Source organism: Cervus canadensis, chromosome 19 (assembly GCF_019320065.1).
Source record: "Cervus canadensis isolate Bull #8, Minnesota chromosome 19, ASM1932006v1, whole genome shotgun sequence".
Classification (NCBI taxonomy): domain Eukaryota; kingdom Metazoa; phylum Chordata; class Mammalia; order Artiodactyla; family Cervidae; genus Cervus; species Cervus canadensis.
This window is the reverse complement of record NC_057404.1, coordinates 45,653,802-45,674,382: the sequence shown is the minus strand read 5'-3', so window position 1 is coordinate 45,674,382 and position 20,581 is coordinate 45,653,802. Positions and strand designations below refer to the sequence as shown.

General features: G+C 38.8%; 1 non-coding gene across 1 annotated transcript; it reads right to left on the bottom strand.

Moving 5' to 3' along the window:
- Nucleotides 1-20,034: 20,034 nt before the first annotated feature.
- Nucleotides 20,035-20,107, bottom strand: TRNAE-UUC. Its single transcript has one exon. It is a non-coding gene; the product is annotated as a tRNA-Glu (tRNA).
- Between the last annotated feature and the right edge of the window lie 474 nt (nt 20,108-20,581).

Genomic DNA, 20,581 nt, shown 5'->3' with positions numbered 1-20,581 from the left:
AGTAGCATTTACTCTCAGTTGTGAAAATCAAAAATGTCTACACATGTCATCAAATATCCCTGGAACAAAACTGTCCATGGTTGAGACCTACTGATTTAGAGTACCTTCAACAGGAAAAATATGATCTGGTTTGCATTTGAGAAATATAATATTGATCAATTTGTAGAGAACAGAGTGTAGAGGATAACAAGAGGAAATATGTAGCCTGGTCTTAGGAAGGAGATGATAGTGTGTGAAGTCAATGATAGTGTGTGATGTCAATGGAGATATCTCTGTTAGCAGCTAGTGTTTCTTCTTAACAAGATGAGAATGAAAGCTGTAAAAATTTGCAAGTTATAAAGCAACAGCACAAGACCTAGCATAAGAGTATATGTTCAGTAATAGTGTGTGTTGAGAGTAAATGAAACAAATGAATTATGGTTATCTCAGGATATAAAGTCCATGGTCAATATAATGAGCTGATACAGACTGATTCATCAGGGAAGTTGTAAGCCTAGAAAAGACTCAATTTTGTGGTCTCATCCTAAACTTGATTAAAAAAAAAAAAAAAATCAATATAAGGTACTTGAACTATTGTCAGGGGAAGCAGTGATGATTTGCAGTGATGGATAAAAGCCATCGTCTTTTTACATTTTGCATTTTAAGACATGCTGTGTCGCAGAACCAAAACCTTTTAACCTGAGTTGACAAAATTGACTTGGATCTGTGTTGATTGTTTTAAAATCAATTTTGGTTAGGATGATTCTTGAGGTTTCTTGTTGTGTAATATCCATCTGCCCATTAAACACAAAAGTGTAAAAAAGTGACAGAGGATACGGTCCCATGGTGAGGGGTGAATGGCAAAAGTTTTGGAGGATCCAGCTTAAATGTTTTTCTGGGTTTTTCTGGAGGATGCAAAGTTGTGCTGGAAATCTCATAAGAGTAAATTTTCCTATGATGTCTTTACTTTTTCCTGCCAACTGGATTGGAAATATCACAAATAAAAGTGTTTCTTCTGGTATTTTCACATACCTTATTCTAGTTCCAGGAAAAACAATATATGTGAAATAGGTAACTATAAAAGACTTCATTTGAAAAATGATCAATCTTCAGGAATGTTTAATTCATTTCAAGATTTAGGTAAAAGCCAGTGTCTTCCAATTCTCTGTTAAATCTGAATTTGCAGTTGGTTTTAGGTAGTGCCAAAAGATGATCATATCAAGGGTCTCCTCCTTGTTCATGTGATATGGGTACTTGGTGAATTCTACAAAACTTGCCTAAAGTGATTTTTTGAAAAATTTTTTTTTTAAAGTTGTTTCTTGTTAGGGATTTGAAAGGCAAAAAAATGTGGGAAAGGAAGTAAAAACATTAAATGTGATCAAACTCCTGAAGATGAAGATTGAAAACTCAAATGGTATTTCCAGGCAACACTGAGAAAGAGTATCGCTCTTTATCAGTGATTGGAGGGCAGACTGGAGGAGAATGACAAGTCTTTTTCAATTATTTAATAAAGCTTAGTGGACTGAGCAACTATTAAAATAATGCTCCTCCACCTTTTTTATTATTTAAAAATTACAGAGATAATTTCCTATTTATCTACTTTATGCCAGTTTTAAATAAGATGATAAAATATCACTGATTCAAGGACTATGAATTCCCGTAGTACTAGAAAGAAAAACGTGTTGCTATTAATACTCTTATTTCGGGAAATGAGTAGAGGTGTTTAGTATAGGTCATTTGCGCTTTCTACCTCTTTATCACATGCTTATTAAGATGAATATACAAAGAAATAAATATTGCATGTGCCAGACTGAAGCAACTTCATATAAGACATCATTATTTGAGTTCCTATTCTAACATCCAAAAGAATGTTTTGCAACGTTTATAATTTTTTTTTGTCGTTTGCAGTCATTTTTATTTCTTTCACGGACAGGAACATATAATCCTTCATTCATGCTAGGGCCCAAGCATCATTATCAAGTTTCTGTTTCCAATTTAATAAAATATGTATTTATATAGGCAAATTCCAACCAAATTAATAGCCTTGGAACATAAAATGATGTGACAGATGTGACCTGTTTACACAAAGGCCATTTGTTCTTTCTTTGGATTTTATGCTCTTTACTGTGAGTAAGTAGTCAGGAAAAGCTCACAGGTGAGCACTCATTGCCAGGGAAAAGAAAAGCCTTTGCATGTGGGTGTGGAGATTTTGCCCGGAAGTAGGGGCCAAATTGTTTCGGGGGCTGGTGATCCCATGTGAGGAAGTGAGGGGGGCAGGAGCAATGTAAATGGGGAAATGAGTTGTACCCACTTGCTGAGATGAAAGTTGAGCAAATTAGCTAAAGTCTTTTAAGAGGAATTAATCACCATGGCACAGTTGATAAAGATTGAACAGGTTATATTTTTGGTGAAAATATAGGACCAATGGTAAAACATGCTGATGGAATTAACAGATCAGTTGTTTTTCTGTGGTCATGATTTTTGAATAATTGTTTTCACTGATCCAAAATAAGTCTGGATTTGGGAATTTTGTTTAAACTGTTCCTTTGTCAATGCATCACAAAGTTGCAGGAGAATGTACACCTTGCTTTCCATCTCCTTTTGTTCAATTAGCTGCTTCCTGAGTCTGATCTCTGGGTCAGGAAGATGCCCTGGAGAAGGAAATTGCAACCCATTCCAGTACTCTTGACTGGAGAATCACCATGGACAGAGAAGCCTGGCGGGCTACAGTCTGTGTGGTCGCAAAGACTGAACATGAATGAGCACATCTACTACTCCTCTCCATTGAAGACATCCTCAGACAAGCGCACCCTTAGCGAGGCACCAGCCCCTTGCCAACCCAACTAGGTCAGATTCTCTCTTTGCATCTTCTCACAAGTCCCTGAACTTTACATTGTTTCAGTTTTATTTAAATACTTTGTGTTTTTTAATAAAAATTCTATCTTTCCTAATGGACTATATGATCTGTCAGGATTAGAGTGTCTCATTTTTGCCACAGATTTTTGCATTTCTTAGTTACATATGGACCTAAAATTTTTGTGTACAAGCATACCTTGTTTTATTGTGCTTTACAGAAACTTTTTTTTTTTTTTTTTGATGAATGGAAAACCTGTGGGAACTCTGCATTGAGCAAGTTTATCAGCACGATTTTTCCATCAGCATTTGTTCACTTTGTGTCTCTGTGTCACACTTTGTAATTATTACAGTATTTCAGATTTCTTCATGATCATTGTATCTGTTATGATGATCTGTGATCAGAGATACTTGATGTTACTTCACAATTGTTTTGGGCACCAGTAACCATACTCATATAAGAACGTGAACTTAATGGATAAATGTTTGTGTTCTGACTGCTCCAGCCACTTGCCATTTCCTCATCTCTGTCTCTCCTCTGGGCCTTTCTATTCCTTGAGACACAACAATATTAAAATTATACCAATTAAAAGTCCTACAGTGACAAGAGAACGCACTGGTCATAGCAAACACCCTTTTCTAACAACACAAGAGAAGACTTTACACATGGACATCACCAGATGGTCATCACAGAAATCAGATTGATTATATTTTTTGCAACCGAAGATGGAGAAGTTCTATACAGTCAGCAAAAACAGACTGGAAGCTGACTATGGCTCAGATCATTAACTCCTTATTGCCAAATTCAGACTTAAATTGAAGACAGTAGGTAAAACCACTTGACCATTCAGGTGGCTTTGATTTGATGACCTAAATCAAATCCCTTATGATTATACAGTGGAAGTGAGAAATAGATTTAAGGGACTAGATTTGATAGAGTGCCTGATGAACTATGGACGGAGGTTCATGACACTGTACAGGAGACAGAAATCAAAACCATCCCTAAGAAAAAGAAATGCAAAACAGCAAAATGGCTGTCTGAGGAGGCCTTACAAATAGCTGTGAAAAGAAGAGAAGCAAAAAGCAAAAGAAAAAAGGAAAGATATACCTGTTTGAATGCAGAGTTCCAAAGAATAACAAGGAGAGATGAGAAAGTCTTCCTCTGTGATCAGTGCAAAGAAATAGAGGCAAACAATAGAATGGGAAAGACTAGAGATCTCTTCAAGAAAATCAGAGATACCAAGGGAACATTTCATGCAAAGATGGGTTCAATAAAGGACAGAAATGGTATGGACCTAATAGAAGCAGAAAATATTAAGAAGAGGTGGCAATAATACACAGAAGAACTATACAAAAAAGATCTTCATGGCTCAAATAATCATGATGGTATGATCACTCACCTAGAGCCAGACATCCTGGAATGTGAAGTCTAGTGGGCCTTAGGAAGCATCACTACGAACAAAGCTAGTGGAGGTGATGGAACTCCAGTTGAGCTATTTCAAATCCTAAAAGATTATGCTGTGAAACTGATGCACTCAATATGCCAGCATTTGAAAAACTCAGCAGTGGCCACAGGACTGGAAAAGGTCAGTTTTCATTCCAATCCCAAAGAAAGGCAATGCCAGAGAATGCTCAAACTACCTCACAATTGCACTCATCTCACACGCTGGTAAAGTAATGCTTAAAATTCTCCAAGCCAGGCTTCAACAATGTGTGAACCATGAGGTTCCAGATGTTCAAACTGGTTTTACAAAAGGCAGAGGAACCAGAGATTAAATTGCCAGCATCTGTTGGAACATCGAAAAAGCAAAAGAGTTCCAGAAAAACGTCTACTTCTGCTTTATTGACTATGCCAAATCCTTTGACTGTGTGGATCACAACAAACTGAGGAAAATTCTGAAAGAGATGGGAATACCAGACCACCTGACCTGCCTCTTGGGAAACCTGTATGCAGGTCAGGAAGGAACAGTTAGAACTGGACATGGAACAACAGACTGGTTCCAAATAGGGAAAGGAGTACGTCAAGGCTGTATATTGTCACCCTGCTTATTTAACTTATATGCAGAGTACATCATGAGAAATGCCGGGCTGGATGAAGCACAAGCTGGAATCAAGATTGCCGGGAGAAATATCAATAATCTCAGATACGCAGATGACACCACCCTTATGGCAGAAAGTGAAGAGGAACTAAAGAGCCTCTTGATGAAAGCAAAAGAGGAAAGTGAAAAAGTTGACTTAAAACTCAACATTCCGAAAACTAAGATCATAGCATCTGGTCCCATCACTTTATGGCAAATAGATGGGGAAACAATGGAAACAGTGACAGACTTTATTTTGGGGGGTTCCAAAATCACTGCAGATGGTGACTGCAGCCATGAAATTACAAGACACTTACTCCTTGGAAGGAAAGTTATGACCAACCTAGACAGCATATTAGAAAGCAGAGACATTACTTTGCCAACAAAAGTCCATCTAGTCAAGGCTATGGTTTTTCCAGTGGTCATGGATGTGAGAGTTGGACTATAAAGAAAGTTGAGTGCCAAAGAATTGATGCTTTTGAACTGTGGTGTTGGAGAAGACTCTTGAGAGTCCCTTGGACTGCATGGAGATCGAACCAGTCCATCTAAAGGAGATCAGTCCTGGGTGTTCATTGGTAGGACTGATGCTGAAGCTGAAACTCCAATACTTTGGCCACCTGATGCGAAGAGCTGACTCATTTGAAAGACCCTGATGCTGGGAAAATGAAAGCTGGAGGAGAAGGGGACACAGAGGATGAGATGGTTGGATGGCATTGCCGACTCAATGGACATGAGTTTGAGTAAACTCTGGGAGTTGGTGATGGACAGGGAGGCCTGGCGTGTTGCGGTCCATGGGGTCGCAAAGAGTCAGACACGACTGAACAGCTGAACTGAACAGTGACTGCTAAGTGTTCAAGTGTAAGGAAGAGTCTCACATCTCTCACTTTAAAGCCAGAAATGATTAAGCTAAGCGAGGAAGGTGCGTCGAAAGCTGAGATAGGCCAAAAGCTAGACCTCTTGCCCCAAGCACTGAGCCAAGCTGTGAATGCAAAGAAAAAGTTCCAGAAGGAAATTAAAAATGCTACCATAATGACACAAATGATAAGAAAGCAAAACAACATTATTCCTTATATGGAGAAATTTTAGTTGTCTAGATAGAAGATCAAACCAGCCACAATATTTCCCTCAGCCAAAGCCATATCTAGAGGAAGGCCCTAATTCTCTCTGATTGTGTGAAGGCAGAGAGAAGTGAGCAAGTTCACGTAGAAAAGTTTGAAGGTTGGTTCATGAGGTTGAAGGGAAGAAGCCTTCTCTATGACATAAAAGTGCAAGGTGAAGCAGCAAGTGCTGATGTAGGAACTGCAGCAAGTTATCCAGATCTAGCTCAGATCATTAATGAAGGTGGCTAATGAAACAACAGCTTCTCAATGTAAACAAAACAACCTTCCAGGATGAAATAGCCATCTAGGATTTTCATGGCTATTGAGGAGAAGTCAGTGCCTTGAAAGGGTAGGCTGACTCTCTTATAAGAGGCTAGTGCTACTGGCTACTGGCAACTTGATGTTGAAGCCAGTACTCATTTACCATTCTGAAACTCCTAGCACCCTTAAGAATAATACTAAATCTACTCTGCTGGTACTCTACATAGAACAAAGCCTGGATGTTAGCACATCTGCTGACAACATGGTTTATTGAGTATTTTAAGCCCGCTGTTTAGGACTTCTGGTCAGAAAAAAAAATTCCTTTCAAAATATGACTGCTCATTGACAATGTACTTGATCACCCAAGCATACATGTCTATCTCTGATGGAGATGTACAATGAGATTAATGTTGTTTTCATGTCTGCTAACGCAACATCCATTCTGCAGCCGATGAATTAAAGTGTAATTTTGAATTTCAAGTCTCCTTATTTAAGAAATACATTTCATAAGGCTATAGCTGCCATGGATAGCAATTCATATGATGGATCTGGGTAAAGTCAGTTGAAAACCTTATATAAAGGATTCACCATTCTAGATGCCATTGAGAACGTTTATGATTTCCGGGAAGAAACCAAAATACCAAAATTCACAGAAATTTTGAAGAAACTGATACTGGCCCTCATGGATGACTTGAAGGGCTCAAGACTTCACTGGAGGAAATAACTGCCAATGTGGTAGAGATAGCAAGAGAACTAAAATAGAAGTGGAGTCTGAAGATATGACTGAATTGCTTCAATCTCATTATAGAACTTAAACTGATAAAGAGTTGTTTCTAACAGATGAGCAAAGAAAGTGGTTTCTTGAGATGGAATCTACTGGTGAGATACAGTGAAGATTGTTGAAATGGCAGCAATGAATTTAGAATGTTACATAAACTTAGCTGATAAAGAAGCAGCAGGATTTGAGAAGATTGACTCTAATTTTGAAAGATTTTCTATTGTGGATTAAATGCTATCAAATAGCATTGCATGGTCCAGAGAAATCATTCATGCGAGGAAGAGTCAATTGATGTAACAAATTTTGTTGTTGTCTTATTTGAAGAAATTGCCACAGCCACCCCAGCCTTTTGCACCACCATCCTGCTTAGTCAGCAGCCTTCAATATTGGGGCAAGATTCTCCACAGAAAATAGACCATGGATTGCTGAAGGCTCATATGATGATGAGCATTTTTTATTAATAAAGTATTTTTTACATTTTTTTAAAGATATAACACTATTATTTCACACTTAACAGACTACAGTATAGTATATGCACTGGGAAATGAAAAGTTCATGTGACTTACTCTATTGTGGGGTCTGGAACTAAACCTGAAATATTTCCAACATGTGCCTGTATTAATAAATAACACACTCCTTACCCCACCACATTTGAAAGCATCCAAATAAGTATTTTACTGAAATTTGTGTATCCCTTGTCTCTGGCTAAAAAAAAAAATTTTTTTTTAGATCCTGAGTTATGTTATACTCTGCTCCTTGTAATTTTTTCCCCATCCTAATGCAATTTTTTTTAACTTTAAAATACAAAGTTTTGATCTGGGATGTAGTATTGATTTTTAGAAATGGAGATGTTATAAGAATTCAGTTTACAATATTGGTGAAATGTATATGGTATGGTATCTTTCTTCTGATTTCATTTTAAGCCTCTGGAAGAATAATGCATAACTGTCAGTTAAACAAAAATGATTAAAACAAAAAACTTTATTTCAAAACTGGTCATATATTGAGTTCAGGTTTAACATTTCCCTAATTCACATATGTTTAAGAGATTGACTGTGGGTCATGGATGGGAAGTGTTCACATTAAGTTCCAGTAGTCATATAGCTTGACCACTAGGCAGAGAGTCTATGTTAAAGCCAATAAGTCTTTATAAGAATTGGATCTACTGTGTATACAAGCTAATGTGACAAAGAAATTTCTCCATTTTGGGAGTCAAGGATGGGGAGAAAGATATGTGTATATACTAAATGGTCTTTTATATTGATGCTCTGAACTCATTTTTCCTCTCCTATAACAAAACCAAAGTATTGTTCTATGACCTAGGACTGACTTTTCTCAGATAAGTTATAAATAATATATAATGATTTTAAATTAAAACCAGAAGTTAAGTTTGGAACATGGAAGAAATAAATAAGTTAACTCTCAAAAATATAGTATCTTAAACTGCCATATCATATATCAGATCAAAAACTCTCAAGGGACTCTCTCTGGCTGTGATCAGAGCTATTCTTAGCGCAGCCCATGTCTCCTCTCGTAGTTGGAATCTGAGCTTTTGCTTTGGTAATTTTACAGTCAGTGAGGCTGTTTATATTGAAACACCCACTCTGACTCTCACTTTAATAATTGCTAGTGATATAAAAGTTAAAAGAGAGGGCTCAAGTCCCTGGGTATTTGGGAATATTTCAATAGCAAACGGTCCAAAGCACTGGTAATTGTATATCAAGCTGTTTATAATGATCACAGGGGACAAATAATTACCTCTAAAGTGCTGGGAATAAGATTAAGTGTGGAAATAAATAAATGTCCTCATGACTGATGGATGAATGAGGCATTGATGAGGGTGGGAGTGAGCTCCTTGCATTTGCAATAGTGATTCCTTTGCCCCTTTCAGAGTCATGTTAGCATGGTTGCTTAACTAACCTTTAATCTGTTTCCATTTCTTTCAAATAGGGTTACTAAAGTGTATTTGGTAGGGTGAGTATTAAGAGAGGCAATGTAGTACATGACGGATACCCAATAAGTAGGTGCTCAATAAATGATTTACCTTTTTTCAGGGGTAGTATAATGGAGTGATTCTATATCCTTCCTTTACTACTTACTAGTTTTGTGGTAAGATCATTAATTTCTTAAGATTTTTACTGTCATCTGTAAAATAGGAAAACTCACACCCAAATCACAGACCTGTTTGAGGAATAAAATGAGTTAACATATGTAACATTCTTAGCATACTAACTGGCATGTGGTTAGTTCTAAATAATGGCAGCTTTGATTATAATTTTTAACATAAAAACCATAACAATGAAGAGTGATATAACTCAGTCTTGATATGCCTGAGGTTTTTCAATCTCTTAGAATTAGATTTCCCTAACTCTGTGTCTGGTGGCAGCACTCTTAATATAAAGAAAACTCTAGGCATTATCACTATGCAGTAAAAGAGGAGCAATGACTTTGGACACTGGAAAGATTTCACGGTGAGAATTTGGCCTTTGTGTTTTATAGGAAGGATACTAAGTAGGGATAATCATTATTATCTTCAAATAAGTGTTTTATACTGTTTATTGTTTTTAATGTGCTTTGAGGAAGAGATGCCAGACTGTAAGTCCTAAAGACTTAAGTGTGTGTGCGCATTTCAAGAAAAGTCTTGCTATTTTAGTCATTTCTCTTTTCTGTCACGTATTCATTGTTTTCAGGAAATGGCTTTAGTCTTCATTTAGTTTATTTTTTTCATTAATTTTTATTAGTTGGAGGCTAACTACTTTACAATATTGTAGTGGTTTTTGCCATACATTGACATGAATCAGCCATGGATTTACATGTGTTCCCCATCCCGATCCCCCCTCCCGCCTCCCTCCCCACCCCATCCCTCTGGGTCTTCCCAGTGCACCAGCCCTGAGCACTTGTCTCATGCATCCAACCTGGGCTGGTGATCTGTTTCACCCTTGATAGTATACTTGTTTCAATGCTATTCTCTCAGAACATCCCACCCTCGCCTTCTCCCACAGAGTCCCAAAGTCTATTCTGTACATCTGGGTCTCTTTTTCTGTTTTGCATATAGGGTTATCGTGACCATCTTTTAAAATTCCATATATATGTGTTAGTATACTGTATTGGTCTTTACCTTTCTGGCTTACTTCACTCTGTATAATGGGCTCCAGTTTCATCCATCTCATTAGAACTGATTCAAATGAATTCTTTTTAATGGCTGAGTAATATTCCATTGTGTATATGTACCACAGCTTCCTTATCCATTCGTCTGCTGATGGGCATCTAGGTTGCATCATGTCCTGGCTATTATAAACAGTGCTGCGATGAACATTGGGGTGCACGTGTCTCTTTCAGATCTGGTTTCCTCAGTGTGTATGCCCAGGAGTGGTATTGCTGGGTCATATGGCAGTTCTATTTCCAGTTTTTTAAGGAATCTCCACACTGTTCTCCATAGTGGCTGTACTGGTTTGCATTCCCACCAACAGTGTAAGAGGGTTCCCTTTTCAGTCTTCATTTAGTTTATACACAAACCAGATTAGGCGTGTACTGTGTCTATCATGACCCCAGTGGTAGGTGGTAGCTAATTACCATCCTATGTTTAGCGAAGTTTTCCGTAAAATAAGATCTACTAGAGAATATAAGAAGCATTAACATATTACCTAACTAGTTTCAAACACTTCTGTAAGTAATTAAGTGTCAGTCGCTCAGTCGTATCTGACTCTCTGCGATCCCGTGGACTGTAGACCAGGAGGCTCCTCTGTCAATGGTATTCTCCAGTCAAGAATACTGGAGTGGGTTACCATTCCCTTCTCCAGGAGATCTTCCCAACCCAGGGATCAAACCCAGATCCCCCACATTTCAGGCAGATTCTTTACCGTCTGAGCTACAGGGAGGAACCAAACACTTCTGTGCATACAAGCAAATACTATCAAAATTACCTGTGGCTACTTGAGTTTTCAAGGTAAGCTCTGCATTAAGAGAGTTTAAGAGAAACACTCTTTCTCATTCAAGTCTTTACATTGTTACACTCATTTGTATCTACAGAGTAGGCTGATTCATGCTAGTATATGTCTAAGGAGAATTCTTATCTGTGCACATTTTAATTTTTGTTGCTAGAGCTCTCCAAATGTTAACCAAATGGAAAAGTAGGATGATAGATCAGTAGGTAATATTCTTAATCTGAGAGTTGTTTTCCTGTATGGTCTAAGTAAGTAAGTGTTAGTTGCTCAGTTGTGTTCGACTCTTTGCGATCCCATGGACTGCAGCCCATCAGGCTCCTGTGTTCATGAGATTTTCCAGGCAAGGATACTGAAGTGGGTTGCCATTTCCTTCTCCAGGGGATCTTCCCAACCCAGGGATCGAACCTGGGTCACCTGTACTGCAGGCAGATTCTTTACCGACTGAGCTATAAGGGGAGCCTATGGATGGGCATGAGTTTGAGTAAACCCCGGGAGTTTGTGATGGACAGGGAGGCCTAGCGTGCTGCGATTCATGGGGTCGCAAAGAGTCGGACACGACTGAGTGACTGAACTGAGCTGAACTGGTGGTCTAAAGGATACATTTAAAACCTGTCCATACTGAACACTAAAAAGGAAAATGTTGGGAGTGGATTACAAAAATTATTGCAGAGAACACTTTTCCTTTTTCAGACTTTCTGAATGTCACTTACTATCCTGAACTTAAGTGGGCAGCAAAATGTGTTCTCTCCCAGGTGATGAATGAAGTTCCTTTCTGAACTCTGAACTGTTTCTGGAATATAGGTCACTGTTGAACACTGTATACTTTGGCGGTGGGACAAGTTGGTGTTTTTCGGAGACTGTACAAGGCAAAGAATTTCTACAAACTGCTCTGGTATTACAATTACCACTAATGTGGGGATGAAAGACATGTAAATGGACTGTAAGGAGAGGTTTTGTTTTCATTTCCCTACATTTGGTTGTTAGAGGTAAAAAATATTGAGCTATCAGCAACTCCATATTACTAACAGTTTGTGAACCAACAGTGTGTTAGGTTTTGCCTTATTCCAGGAGGATCTCTGAAGGAACATGTAGCATGCTGAAAATAAACTTATGAGGGTCATTTTCTTAGTCAGTTGCCAGAACATTTAATCACTGTGTTTACTGGTCTGTTATTCCAGTAGTGAGGATCTTGAATATAGACAAGAAATTGGCTTATTTTTTTGGGGCCTCAGCTCAAATTTAACTTCTACAGAGAAGGATTCTCAGACTCTCCACCTCTGTCTCTATTTTGTCTCAAAATAATGCTTGTCACGGTTTCTGAATTCTGTAGAATATAATTTTAAGTGTTGTCGTTGTTGTTTGGTACCTCCGTCATCTCCGACTTTTTGTGACCCCATAGCCTGCAGCACACCAGGTATCCTTGTCCTTCACTATCTCTCAGAGTTTGCTCAAACTCATGTCCATTGAGTCGGTGTTCCCATCCAGCCATCTCCTCTGTCGCCCCCTTCTCCTCCTACCCTCAATCTTTCCTAGCTCAGGTGTATTAACCTTTACAAAGTTCTCCTTTCTCCCTCAAACTATCAAAAGGAATCCATAATTTTATAAGCTCCTCAAACCTAGGTTGACTGTTAGACATTTTTGATGTGAAATATGATGAAATTTACTGGAGGGTAAAACAATCTACACAGCAAGGAAGTGAGAGAGAGTGAAAGGAGTGGGAATAGAGTATAAAGGACGAAAGAAATGAGGGTGCAGAGCAGTTGCTATTAAGTAAGTCTATTGATATTTGCCACTAAACATATATATATATATGGGGCTTCCCCAGTGGCCCAGTGGTAAAGAATCCACCTGAAATGCAGGAGCCACAGGAAACTCGGCTTTGATCCCCGGGTCTGGAAGATCCCCTGGAGGAGCGCACATGACAATCCATCCCAGTATCCTTGCTTGGAGAATCCCATGGACAGAGTAGCCTGGAGGGCTACAGTCTATGGGGCTGAAAAGGGTTAGACGTGACTGAAGCGACTTAGCACATGCAGGCATAGACATGCTTATATATTACTGTAATATATATTTATATATCACTGTTATTTATTAAAGTGACCAATGCTTTGAAAGTAAATTTTATTTCTAGAAGAAAAGATGATAAAATCTCAAAAAATATATGATATTGCAGTTCAAATCTCATACCATAAAATATCCTTATAGACTAGATACCCATTTGATTTAAATCTATCTCAAATTTGCAAAATTTCCTCTTTCTTACAGGTATTTTGCTTCTGGAATATATCTGGCTATAAGTAAAAGCCCATAAAAGAACTTTGTATTTTTGTCAAGTTTTTGATAAGATACTTTATTCTCTTCAGATAATAATTTGCTGGCAAAATGAAACCATTCTAGCTATAAATAATATAAAAATTAAAAAGTGCAGGAAATGACTTATATAATCCTAAACTGTCCACAGAGAAACAGAGTTAATGAGCTTGGAGGAAAACATTTTGAAGAGATAGCTATTTAAACAGATAGAAATAAAATATAAAATTAACAGTAAAATTACTGTATTTGAGAAGAACAAAAGTTTGAGTGTCTCAGGTCCCCTCAGAAAATGCTTAAGGAATTTACATTAATATGGAAGTTGAATTAAGTAAAACTGCTTGAGATATATATTTATTTTGAAGGAAGTGTTCCTAAAGTCAGAATGCCTCCCAAACTCTGCCTTCCCAGTAATAAAAAGTGCTCGGGGCTGGTGCACTGGGATGACCCAGAGGGATGGGATGGGGACGGAGGTGGGAGGGGGGTTCAGGATGGGGAACACATGTAAATCCATGACTGAGTCATGTCAATGTATGGCAAAACCACTACAATATTGTAAAGTAATTAGCCTCCAACTAATAAAAATAAATGAAAAAAAAAGCATTAATATTTACTGTATATGAGCACTGACTCAGACTCCAAGCAAAAATAGAAAGTCAAAGAAAATGAAGATCACGTTAAACATAATGCCACTACTGGTGTGCACAGTCATGTCCAACTCCTTGCAACCCCATGGACTGTACCCACCAGGCTCCTCTGTCCATGCGATTTCCCAGGCAAGAATACTGGAGTGGGTTTCCATTTCCTTCTCCGGGGGATCTTCCCAGAGATCGAACCTGTGTCTTCTGCGTCTCCTGCATTGGCAGACGGGGTCTTTACCACTGAGACTCCTGGGAAGCCCCTGCTACCAGTAGATGATTTATAAAGTCATCATCTTTTAGGCTGTTTTATTTGAAAGGATCTGCCCTGCAGCTGGCTATTGTGGAAGCCTAAAAGCTTTGAGGCGGGCATAATTGTATTCCAATGAGATTTAGACTTGCTGGTGAGGGTTTAATATTTATATTCTCTTTGTATTCCCACATCTTTCATCAAAGGAGAGATTTAGAAGAGTTAAAAGTAAGGTTTTTATTATACTAGCTGTAAGAGGTAAATACATTCATTGATCTTAGAAGAAAAATTAAACTGTGCAAAAACATTTTTTTTCCCCATGTTAAATGTGAAGGCAGGACAAGGGCTGATAGTTAATCTTTTGAACAGTTCATTAGTCTGTACTGAGTTCTTATAATATCATAACAGAAATTATTTGTAGGAGAAGGCTATCTCAGACTTCAGAATTTTCTGCAAAATACTTTCTCTGAAGGCTATATCAAAGGAGAAGTGCTTTGACACAGCTCAGTATTCATTTATTACAGTAAGTGAGGGGCTTTTGGCCAGCAAACCTAAGTTCAGTTAAAAGTCGGGGTTCAGATGCCATATTGAAAGAAGAGGCAGGTTGGACAAGCTGCTCCAGGCAGAGGCTCCACTCAGTACAAGCGTTTAGGAAGTGAAGCTGCTTCCTCGCTCATAATGCCAATGAAAGAAAAACCCTAGAACTTGGTTTAAAGAGATTAATGGGCTGCTGTATTTTAAAACTGTTGACAGTTTGTTTTGGCACTTTAAGAAGCAGTATAACATTCATGTACAATAAATTATGAGTGATCAGTGATTAGAAGGAGCTAATGGTGTGTTTGTGTCAGAGAACTTAATTTATTCAATCACGTTCCCAGCACTCAGCAAGCACAGCAGGCTTGGGAAACTATGAAATGGCCATACAAGAAACAAGGGGGATGAACAGGGTGGTAATCAAGGCCGTAAAGACATGGACTACCTTTCATGTTTTAATTTGCAGCAGTGCCTTCCATTTCTAAGAGCAGAAGCTGTTTTCCAGCATCTGTCATACAATCTCATGCATTTCATTTGGCTTGTTTTTTGTAAGAACATAAAAATGTTGTAAAGCATCGGGATTCGCCTAACAGCTGGGCCACAGTCTTTGTTGGGTTAAGCTTCTTAATTCCACATTCGTGACTGCAGATTTGCAAGAGTCAAATTCTCATATTTTGTGACTTCAGTCTCTAGAAGACATTATAGGGTGAAAATCTGGTCATTCTTTAGGAACAAAAATCTAGTAAGGCTATTATTTAATTCCAAACCACTATGACACTATATTTGGCTTTCCATCCAAGGAAATAATATTCAGAGAATTTGACACAGTCCTGTTTCTCTAAATCCTTTCTGTCTTATGAGATGGGTGTTCTAGTGGTTTTTTATTATTGGCCTTTAGTTTTGTTTTTAATAAATAAATGTATTTGGCTGCACTGGGTCTCAATTGTGGCATGTGGGATGTTTAATTGTGGCATATAGAATCTAGTTCCCTGACCAGGGATTGATCCTGAGCTCCCTGCATTTGGAACATAGAATCTTAGCCACCTAGACCACCAGGAAAGTCCCTTATCACTGGTCTTTGGATGTCAGCACAAATCCCCTTTTTGATTCTCCTTTTCTGCTCCCTTAAAGGTTTCATTCTGTGTAGCACTGGCATCAGATAGGATACTTTATTCAATACTGTCTATTCAGTATTGACCATGTGATGGACATTGCTGTAGGCCTGTACTTTGTAGTAGGGAAGTCACTAACATGTGGCGACAGAGCCCTTGAAATATGTTCAGTCTGAATTGAGATGTGTTCTAAGTGCAAAATATACACTGGATTTTACAGATAAAGCACATAAAAAAGGTAAAATATTAATATTTTATGTTATGACTTAACATGTAATGTATATAAACCTTGCTGAGAAACAGTAAAATTAGCAAATACTTTTTTACCTGCCATGGATAGTGAGGCTCTGAGTGTCTACTGGAGCTATTCTGTCGTTAGCTTGGATGAAAACCCCAGGGTTACCTCCTGGCCGGATTCTACTTTATCTAGATGGAGAGATCCTAAGACAAAAGATGTTGCCCTGAGTGTGTCCACTGTAGTGGGTTGAATGGTGGCCTCCCTATCGGATAGGTCCATGTCTGAATCCCTAGAAGCTGTGAATAAGAACTTATTTCAGATGAGGATCTTTGCAGACATAGGTTAAAGATCTCCAGATGAGGTCATCCTGCACAGTCTGGGTGGGCCCCAAGTTCAAGGGCAAGTGTGCTTCTAAGAGACAAACACATAAATAGCCAAAGACAGAAATACAGAAGAAAAGGCCATGTGAAGGAGGAAGCAGAAGGAGAAGTGATAGCGTCACAAGCCAGCGACACCATGGAGCCACCAGAAGCTGGAAGAAGCAAGAGAGGGTCTGTCTCCCTTTAGGGCTCGCAAAGGGAGAGACTGTAGTGGCTCTGCTGACACTTCGATTTGATTTTGGACTTCCGACCTCCAGAACTGTCAGGGAACACATTTCCGTTTTTCAAAGCCAGAAAGGCCCTGGTGGCTCAGACGGTAAAGAATCTGCCTGCAATGCAGGAGAACAGGGTTTGATCCCTGGGTCGAGAAGATTCCCTGGAGAAGGAAATGGCAACCCACTCCAATATTCTTGCCTGGGAAATGCCAAGGACAGAGGAACCTGGAGGAGATTTGTTGTGGCAGTCCAAGGAAACTAACATGTCTGCTTCCCTCCTCCCCCCAAACTCATGGATTAGGTAAATCACTCCTCTTACCTTGAGAAAGACTGAAAAAACTAATCTAAGCTTCTTTGTATAGCAACAAAGATACTCCTTCCTATAGAAGGATGGTCTGTTTGCACCTTACCCTATACTTCAGTTTCACTCTTTACTCACATTCCTTCATCTGTGTTCTTACCCTTAGTTTGTGACAAGTACTATCCACTCCTTAAACCCTACCCCAAGATCTAAACTGTTGCCTGCCAGGCTCCTCTGTCCACGGGATTCTTGAGTCAGGAATACTGGAGTGGGTTGCCATGCCCTTCTCCGGGGTATCTTCCCAACCCAGGGATCGAACTCGTGTCTCTTAATTCTCCTGCATTGGCAGGCAGGTTCTTTACCACTAGTGCCACCTGGGAAACCCAAGATCTAAATAACTCCTTCTTACATTGCTCTACATGCCATTACTGTCTATTTCCTTTATTCAACAAATATTTTGAGAATCATATCTATACAATAAATTGAAATATTCTTCTTGGGACACATGGTGAACAAAACAAAAATCTCTCCTGTCCAGGATTTAATTTCTAGTGGAGTTGGTGACTATATAGAACAACATTAGGTAACAGAGCATATTATAGATTAGGAAGTATGGTGGAGCCCAGAAGTGGAGCAGGGCAAGTGGGCTCTGCGGGTGGGAGACTGGTTTCAGTATTGATTAAGGTGATCAGGGTGGGCCTTGTTGAGAAGATGACATTGCAGCAAAGAATGAAGTACTTTGAAGGAGGTGAGGAGATAGCCACGCAGATATTGGGAAGAGCATTCCAGGCGGTGAGAACAACTAGAGAAAAGACCTAAAGACGGGAGCATTCTTGGTATGTGTGAGACAGAGGCCAGTGTGGTGAGAGCTGAGTGAGCAAGGGACAAAGCTATAGGAGAAGAAGTAATGGCGAGCAGCATGTAAGACTCATGAGGCCATTGTGAGAAGTTGGTATTTTCTTTGCGTGAAAGGGGGGAGCACTTTAGAGGGTTTTGAGCAGGGAGAAAGTATTCTGACAAATTTTAAAAGTTATTTTGACTACAGTGTTTAGAAGAGGCCACGGAGTTGGCAGGGTGGGAGCAAGGATAGAAGCAGAGAGAACTGTTAAGGGGATGTTGCAGTTGAGACATAATGTTGCCTTAGACCTAGGTGGTCAGTGGAGGTGATAAGAAGTGGTCTTGTGTGTATAATTTGAAGGGTAGTCAGCAGAAATTTTGATAGATGAGATGCAGAGTATGAAAGAGTGAGAGGAATCAAGGCTAATTCCACAAATTGGCTTGAATATCTAGAAGGATGGAGATGTTTTCAGTGACATAGAAAAGCCTGTAGGTACAAGGGGAGGGGTTATTATTATTTTCCAAGTGAATTTTCTAATTATAATTAGCCTGAGCTCGTGGTCTCTTCAGCAGGGAAATTAAGAGTGATGCATGTGGACTTGCCTGGTGGCTCAGACGGTAAAGCGTCTGCATACAATCCAGGAGACCTGGGTTCAATCCCTGGGTCAGGAAGATCTCCTGGAGAAGGAAATGGCAACCCACTCCAGTAGTCTTGCCTGGAAAATCCCATGGATGGAGGAGCCTGGTAGGCTACAGTCCATGGGGTTGTAAAGAGTCGGACACGACTGAGCAAGTCGACTTCACTCACTCACTCATGTGGAGTTCATTCTCGTTGAACTCTAGGGTGTTCTTGGCTCACCTGCTATGGTAATAGCAAAGAGCCAAGCTTTCTGTAGTTTGCTTCTAATGAGTCTGACTATGAAATCCTGAAGACCTGCATTATGGTCTCTCGAAATTACTGATTCCATATTTAGAATATCTTTGACTAATCTTCATTCCTTTCCTCCTCTAACATGATAGATTCTATTTTTAGTTAATACTGGCTTTTTCTGGAGAGCATATTAATTTTATTTCAAGAATCCTCTCCTCTTATTCCCTACATTGTTGATTATCACCTTGGTGAAAGTTAGAACCTGCTTCTTTAGGCTCTCGTTCACACTCTTATCCTACAATACCCTTCCAATAAATTCCCTTTCCTTTAGACAAAGTTGGTTTTTATCATTACAATGAAGAACACTGGCAGGTAGATATATCTTTCTTTAAATGAGGGAAGGGATAAAATTTAGTTTTTAACATTATAATTCCATGTTACAAAGCTTGTTGAATGCTCATTTCAGAGAGGTAATTTATATATCTTATGCAGTTTTACATGCAACAAACCTCATGAGTTTTAATCCTATGACATCGTCAATAAATATTATCAGAGTTCAATGTGATGGCCTCTGGTCAGATCCCTAGGCTGAGTTCTCTTTGCTCAGACTATTTAAGCTCAATTGGGTTCATGAGCTTAGTTGTCTCTACAAAGACAGATCTGAATTATGGAATCATAATTCAGCCACCATTGGCATATTATGTTCAGTCATTTCATATTCTTCAGCTTTGTCTCTGAACTGATGATTTATTCTTTTTTGTCTTAACTTAGATTTATTTTTAGTGCTTTCTTCAGCCCTTCAAATTGTTTAATACAGTGAATACAGCAATACAGTGAACTCTAAGGAGAAAATGCTTCTATTTTCTTTTAAATCCTGAGTTTAATCCTGCTACTACTGCTGCTGCTATGTCACTTCAGTCGCGTCCGACTCTGTGTGACCCCATAGACGGCAGCCCACCAGGCTCCGCCGTCCCTGGGATTCTCCAGGCAAGAACACTGGAGTGGGTTGCCATTTCCTTCTCCAATGCATGAAAGTGAAAAGTGAAAGTGAAGTTGCTCAGTTGTGTCCGACTCTTAGACCCCATGGACTGCAGCCTACCAGGCTCCTCCATCCATGGGATTTTCCAGGCAAGAGTACTGGAGTGGGTTGCCATTGCCTTCTCTAGTTTAATCCTGAGTCATTATTATTTATCTACTGGGCCCAATGGACCCTTTTATTAAAAAGGGTCATTTTTAGGCCATTTAACAAAGAAATTATGGAGATAAGAATAAGGGGAATAGTGAAAAATAGCTATATTAATTTTTTAATTTATTATTATTTTTTGGGCCACACCACGTGGCTTGTGGGATGTTAGTTCCCCGACCAGGGATTGAACTCAGGTCCTTGGCAATGAAAGTACCAAGTCCTAACCACTGGACTGCCGGGGAATTCTCTATATTAAAAATTTTAATAATAATTTAAACAGCATTTGCATTGTCAAAGGTAATACTTTGAAAACTTTGACTTTTAATTTTATTGAATAGTGAATTGCTATCTTCTTTCCTCCATATTTACAAAACATTTTTATTTTTAGGTTTATGAACACCAATTAGAATGACTGTTTCAGTGAATATTTTGGCTTATATATTATGTATTTTCTTCCAATTATCTTTTGAGTACAGAGCTGCTGTAGTGTTTCCTTCATTTATGAATCATATCAAGTAAATTTTCATGCACGAACATCCCTAAATGAGAGTGCCCATCCCTTTAGAATATCAGTATGGTCTAGGTTCTTGTTGTGAGTTATTGCAAGATGAAGTTTTCCTGTTAAGTGATTAATTAGCTGGTTAAGAATACTGTGTTTTCTTTTTTGTCAAGCACTGTTCTAAGCACTTCAAATATATTAACTCATTTACTCGTTT